Source organism: Sceloporus undulatus, chromosome 4 (assembly GCF_019175285.1).
Source record: "Sceloporus undulatus isolate JIND9_A2432 ecotype Alabama chromosome 4, SceUnd_v1.1, whole genome shotgun sequence".
NCBI lineage: Eukaryota > Metazoa > Chordata > Lepidosauria > Squamata > Phrynosomatidae > Sceloporus > Sceloporus undulatus.
The window spans coordinates 111,342,082-111,348,081 of record NC_056525.1 but is presented as its reverse complement, the minus strand read 5'-3'; the positions used below and the strand labels follow the sequence as shown (position 1 = coordinate 111,348,081).

The 6,000-nt window shown below is 42.9% G+C and overlaps 1 protein-coding gene across 6 annotated transcripts in view; it reads left to right on the top strand.

The window, feature by feature from the left end:
* The first annotated feature begins 843 nt into the window (after positions 1-843).
* DPH5 (diphthamide biosynthesis 5) overlaps positions 844-6,000 on the top strand; it is a 221,938-nt gene continuing 216,781 nt past the window's right edge. For 2 of the 6 annotated variants that reach the window (XR_006103654.1, XM_042464780.1), the window contains exon 1: positions 864-918. The gene's annotated coding sequence lies outside the window, so the exon portion shown is untranslated. Of the gene's footprint in view, positions 923-6,000 lie in introns of all 6 variants that reach the window. The other 4 variants (XM_042464785.1, XM_042464782.1, XM_042464786.1 and 1 more) reach the window with 4 other exon arrangements.

Sequence of the window (6,000 nt, the reverse complement as noted above, 5' to 3'; positions counted from 1 at the left end):
GCAATGGACTGAGTGGGCAGCCTGAGGTTTCATAGACTTCAGTCTACTTCCTCAGATGCTTTTGGTGGAGTGGAAGCCAGGGGCAGACTATATATATGCCATAGGTATGCCAGAATGTAGGAATACTTGTATGGAATAGAAAGCCCAGTTTGAACGATGGTTGTTGTGGACAAAGACATACTATTTCCATACCCAAAGGATTTTCAATTTGAATGGACAGCCTCACATACCTAGGGCATATGTGTGTGGTGTGTGTGTGTGTGTAGTTCTGCCCCTGGCTTCCACTCCACCAAAAGCATCTGAGGAAGTAGACTTTGGTCTATGAAAGCTCCTGCTGCCAACCTCTTTCTTCCAGTGAGTCTCAAAGGTGCTACAAGACCTCTCCACATTATTATTAGTACTAGTAATAGTATGTCCATCTGCATCTGAGGAAGTAGACTGAAGCCCAGGAAAGCCCTGCTGCAAACTCTTTCCTTCCAGTGAGCTCCTACAAGCCTCTCTATATGACTCCAGAGACTAACAGGGCTATGTCTTTTGAGGGCACTCATTTGAGGGCATGTTATTTCTTGGCTCCTCTGCTTTGCAAGAGCATAAGGAGATAGGAGGGAGCACTTACCCAGCCCAAGAGAGGGATGCTTAGGCCATTGAGAGGGGCAGAGAGGGCCCCCCCAGAGCCTCCGGCCCCCCAGGAGCTCATGCTGAGGCGCCTCCACTGAAGGAGAGGAGAGCAGAGAGCGCCCCATTCAGCCCCAGCTTCCATGCCCCTCCTCAGCATCCAAGAGGATGGAAGGCCCCGATGATGACGTAAAACGCCGCAAACCCAGAGCAGGGAGGGCTGTTGCTTTACGGCAAGCAGAGGGGAAGCCGGAAAGCGAAGGAAAAGGCATGGCAGAAGCGCTGGAGGCGCCTTAGAGGAAGGTAGGTGAGAGACAGAGAGAGGGGAGCCTGGGCTTCTGGGTCCCTTCCTCACCCCTCTGGGAGAGGTGCCTTCATAGAGGGAAGGAGGGCAAGGCCAGTTTAAAACGGGGCTCTGAGAGGTATAAGGGAACCCCCCAGACCCCCTTCTCAATGCAGGAACTCTCAGTCAAAGCATCCCCAGTGGCAGATGGCCATCCAGCCTCTGTTTAAAGACCCCTCCAAGGAGGGAGACTCCACTACACTCCGAGGAAGGAGTGTTTCCACTGTCGAACAGCCCTTACTGTCAGGAGTTCCTCCCAATGTTGAGGTGGAATCTCTTTTCCTGTAGCTTGCATCCATTGCTCTGTCTTGTTCTCTGGAGCAACAGAAAACAAGCTTGCTCCCTCCTCAATATGACATCCCTTCAAATATTTAAACAGGCTATCATATCACTCTTAACCTTCTTCTCCAGGCATTGGCCTTTTAGCTGCTGCATCAAACTGTTGATTATGTTTCAACTGTGGGCTACTTGGACTCCTAGATCCTTTTTCACACGTAGTTTCATTCAGCCAGTGTCACCCATCCTATATCTGGTGCTTTTTATTTTTCCACCCTAAGTGCATACTTACATTTCTCCATGTTGAATTTCATTTTGTTAGCTTTGGCCAGTTGTCTAGTCCATTCAGGTCTTTTTGAATCTTGATCCTATCCTCTGGTGTATTAGCTACTCCTCCTAATTTGGATAAGTATGCCCCAATTCTGTCATCCAGATCATTGATAAAGATGTTGAATAGCACTGGGCCCAGGACAGAGCCCTGTGGGACCCCACTGGTACTTCTCTCCAGGATGAAAAGGAGCCATTGTTGAGCACCCTTTGGGTTCGGCCGGTCAACCAATTACAGATCCATTAACAGTTCCTTTGTCTAGCCCACATTTTACAAGCCTGTTTGCAAGAATGTCATGGAACCTGTAAAGCCTTACTAAATCAAGTATACTATATCCACAGCATTCCCTTCATCTACCAAGCTGGTATTTTATCAAAGAAAGAGATCAGGTTTGTCTGGCATGACTTGTTTTCTCTGAAACCATGTTGACTCTTTGTGGTTATGGAATTGGCTTCTAAATGTATGTACAGCACTGTGCAAATTTATATTTTTATATATATATATATATATATATTGAAGCTTTAATATAATAAATAAATAATAATAATATAAATAAATGTTCACTGACTCTGTTCAGCTTTAGAATCTTTCCTGGATGTGAGAGAGACTTAACTGGACAATAATTGTTGATCCTCCTCCCCTGCCCATTTTGGGGGGGGGAGATGGGGACAACGTTTCCCCTCTCCAACTGCTGGCACTTCTCCTGTTCTCCAGGAGTTCTCAAAGATGTTGCCAGTGGCAGCTAAAGTAGTGTCAATTGCATTAATTCTGCAGTGCTGATGCATGTAGCCTGTGTTTCAATCTTTGGGAGAAGTATGGGATATAAAACAACAACAACATAATCTAATCAGTTTATAGGCAGAGGTGGCCAAGACATTTTTCTGCATGAATTAGGAGATAAGAAGCCTTTCCTTCCTCAACCTTCTAGGTTCAAAAGCTAAGCATCCTAACAGTTCACTTTCTCATTTCAGTTGATAATATCCTCTTCTGCTTCTGAAGCAGTAGGTAAGTCATGGTAACCCAAAATGGCCAGCATAGCCTGTGCAGATAGATTAGAATAGCTAGGTCCAGGACTACCTGATCCCCATCCCTACATACCTATATGTCCTCCAAGAGATGGTTGCGGCCAAGGGGCTGCCATCATTGTATTCCAATATCTGCCACCTGAAGCAGTCATCTAGCTTTTGACTAGTGATAAGCTGTCCTTGAAGGTATGGTAACTAAGAGTCTGCTGGGGAACAAAAGAAAAAGGTCGAGAGGTTAACATAGTGACTAGAGATGTATTTATGTTTCAGGGATGATTTTTTTTTCAGATATGTTGGAACTCAATCACACTTGGAAATAGACTTCAGTGTTGGAAATGAACCATGTATTTGTCTTGAGGTAGCCCATCCATTACTTTTATTAGAGGTGCGGATTTCCTCCCAATCATTTGCTGTAAGTCTAGTATTAACATCATTTTGGCATCCAATTTTTCTTCAGCTGCTCCTTATAATTGTTGTTTTAACAAGCAGCATGATTCTCAGATCTCAGCAAGTTATAATGTTGGTCTGTACTATGGAAAAACCTCATCTATGATTTTTGGATTGTGACTGTGTGAACATCATAGGCCCCAGTTAACTGCTTATGAAGTAATTGATGATAAGAAAATACTGTATTTCCCCTCTACTTGCTAAATTTAACAATATTTTTAATGGTCTTAGTGACCACCTCTATTCCATTGAAGGTATGAACATCCAATTCTAGTGTGCTTGCTTTTTAATACTCTATAACTCATGTATAAGTTAGAATTTAGGTCAAAAAATGACCAAAAAAAACCACCCAGTTGACTTATCCATGGGTCAACATAAATACTGTTCTTAATTCTTTTTTAAAAGAAGGAACTATCCCCTGGTAAAGGAAAGGTATAATCTTTCCTGGAAACACCAATCCCCTTTATCTCTCCCATCCGTCCAGCCTTAAGAGTGAACACAAAGAACTAGGTCTGCTGGAATTTTGTAAGTTCTGTTGACATTGTTTTGCTCTGCTTCATCCTTTGGATCCTTTTTTATATGCCCTTAAGTTTTACTCTCGACTTATCCATGATCATATCAAAATCCATAATTTCGGCTCCAAAACTTGCCCCGACTACACATGAGGTCGACTTATAGTCGAGTATATACGGTAACAAGCTTTCAAAACAAGTCCATACACAAATTTGCACAATACAATAAGTACATGCTACTGGTCGCTGCTTCTTACAGAAATTCTTACAGATGGGAAAACCAAAAAAGATAGCTGTCCACATTAACGCCAAAAAACCATGAGAGCAGATCCAGTTTTTTAAAGCTGCTCACACTGCAGGTGGATGGAACTGAGCAACATGCACCAGCATATTTTTTAAAAACTGTGTATATAGAATCATGTACCTGTAGCATAGTCCACAGCAAAACACATCCTGAATTTTTGTGTGTGTTTTCCTTGATTCAGTATTATTGTTTTTTTATTGGCAGGTTCACAGAATTCTCCATACGGAATTGAACGTCGCTTCTTCACACACTTTAAAAATGCTTTATCTCATTGGACTTGGGCTTGGAGATACCAAAGATATTACAGTAAAAGGTCTGGAGGTAATAAAACAGTGTAGTCGAGTATCCTGGAAGCCTACACTTCGATCCTCACTGTTGGAAAGGAAAGCATTGGTATGTGGATGTAGATGGGAATGGGATGATGTAAAAAATAAAAGCATGTGCTGTTTGGGTTATCAGACATCATATTTCCATTCTGTGTGAAATTTCCTGTATATTTTTGGTGCTTACTCATTTCCTCTCTCTATTTAACCCCCTCACAGGATAAAATGGATTACCTGCTTTCTATGGCTGCATCTGCACTGCAGAATAGTCCAGTTTGACACCACTTTAACTGCCAAGGCTCAGTGCTATGGAATTCTGGGAATTGTAGTTTTTGTGCACACCGAGCTCTGACAGAGAAGGCTAAATGTCTCACAAAACTGCAGTTTGCCAGAATTTCCTAGTACTGAGCCTAGTACAGTGCAGATGCAGCATCTCTCCTTCGTCTTATCTTCTTCGGACTGCAAGGTTATATTCATGATATGTGATAAACCAGAAATAAAAGGATAAATCACAACTTGCAAGATATTTCTAATGTAGATATAATAATTCCTGTCTCAAACATTTGGAGTTTTCTTAAAAAAAACCTTCATAACTATTTTTCTGAATGATAAAATAGTGTCCCCTGTTTTGTTTAAGATGCTAAATCAGGTAAGAGGTTTGATTCAGCTCCTGTCACAAGAAAGCAACAACAACCTTTATGCTGCAAACGATGGCTCTGTTTAGACACAAAGCACAGACTGTGTAATGATCTGGAAAATAAGAAAAAAGGATGGCAGTAATGTACATGCTGAAATGTATTGTGACTTAAGGAGTGAAAATCAGACTACAGCATGTGTGTTTCTGGCTGTCTTGAAAAATTATATATTGTCAACTCTCTGGAAAATTTACACAATTCAACCTAGACAATGAGGAAAGAGAATAGTATTTTTTTATACCTAGGATCAACATTGATAAGAGCAGGGGCGGGAGGCAAGAAATCGAAGAAGGGGCAGCATGCAGCTGTGGCCCTGATTCGGCCTCCGAGGGCGGTAAAAGCTGCAAAATGCAGCTCCTTTTTGCACCCTCTGAAAGGCGCCACAGCCGCAGTGGTGTGGCTTTTGATGACTTTTTGGCGCTGCATCTAGATGCAGCACCAGGGTGCACCATGATGCCGTGAACCATCTAAAGTGGTGCGCAGCATCATGGCACGAAGGGGTAGAGTCACACGCGACGAACGTGGCAGATGCGCCACTGTGAATCCACCCACAGGCCGGCGTTTTTACCCACTCTACCGCGGGCCGAAGAATGGGGAGTGCAGCTATAAAAGAACTAGAAAGGATCCTAAAATGTAAAAATGTACAACACAAAAGGTAGAATCGTACAAGCCATGGTATTCCCTATTGTCTATATGGATGTGAAAACTGGACAGTTAAGAAAGCATGTAGGAAGAAAATAAATTTAATTGAAACGTGGTGCTGGAGTGCTGAGGATACCATGCACAGCAAGAAGGTCAAACAAATGGGCCAAGATAGAACAGATCAACCAAATCTCTCTGGAAGATGATTTGATTAACTGAGATAATGCCTGCATTGTTCACTTTGAAATCCCTTGTTTACTTTGGCCTGACTCTTTCTTTGAACACCTAGAGTGTAATTCAGATGCTCAGATGAAGTCTTAGTTACTGCAATGCTAGAATTTGAGGAGTGAGGCAAAAAATCATTTGGAAGCAGAATTCTTATGGACGTGAAAATGGCCTCAGTTTGCCTCCTCCCCTGTAGTCCCGTGCTCCCCCAGCAGCCGAGGAAGCCCCACAGCAGCCAGGAGAGCGGGCCCCTGGCTGCCCAGAA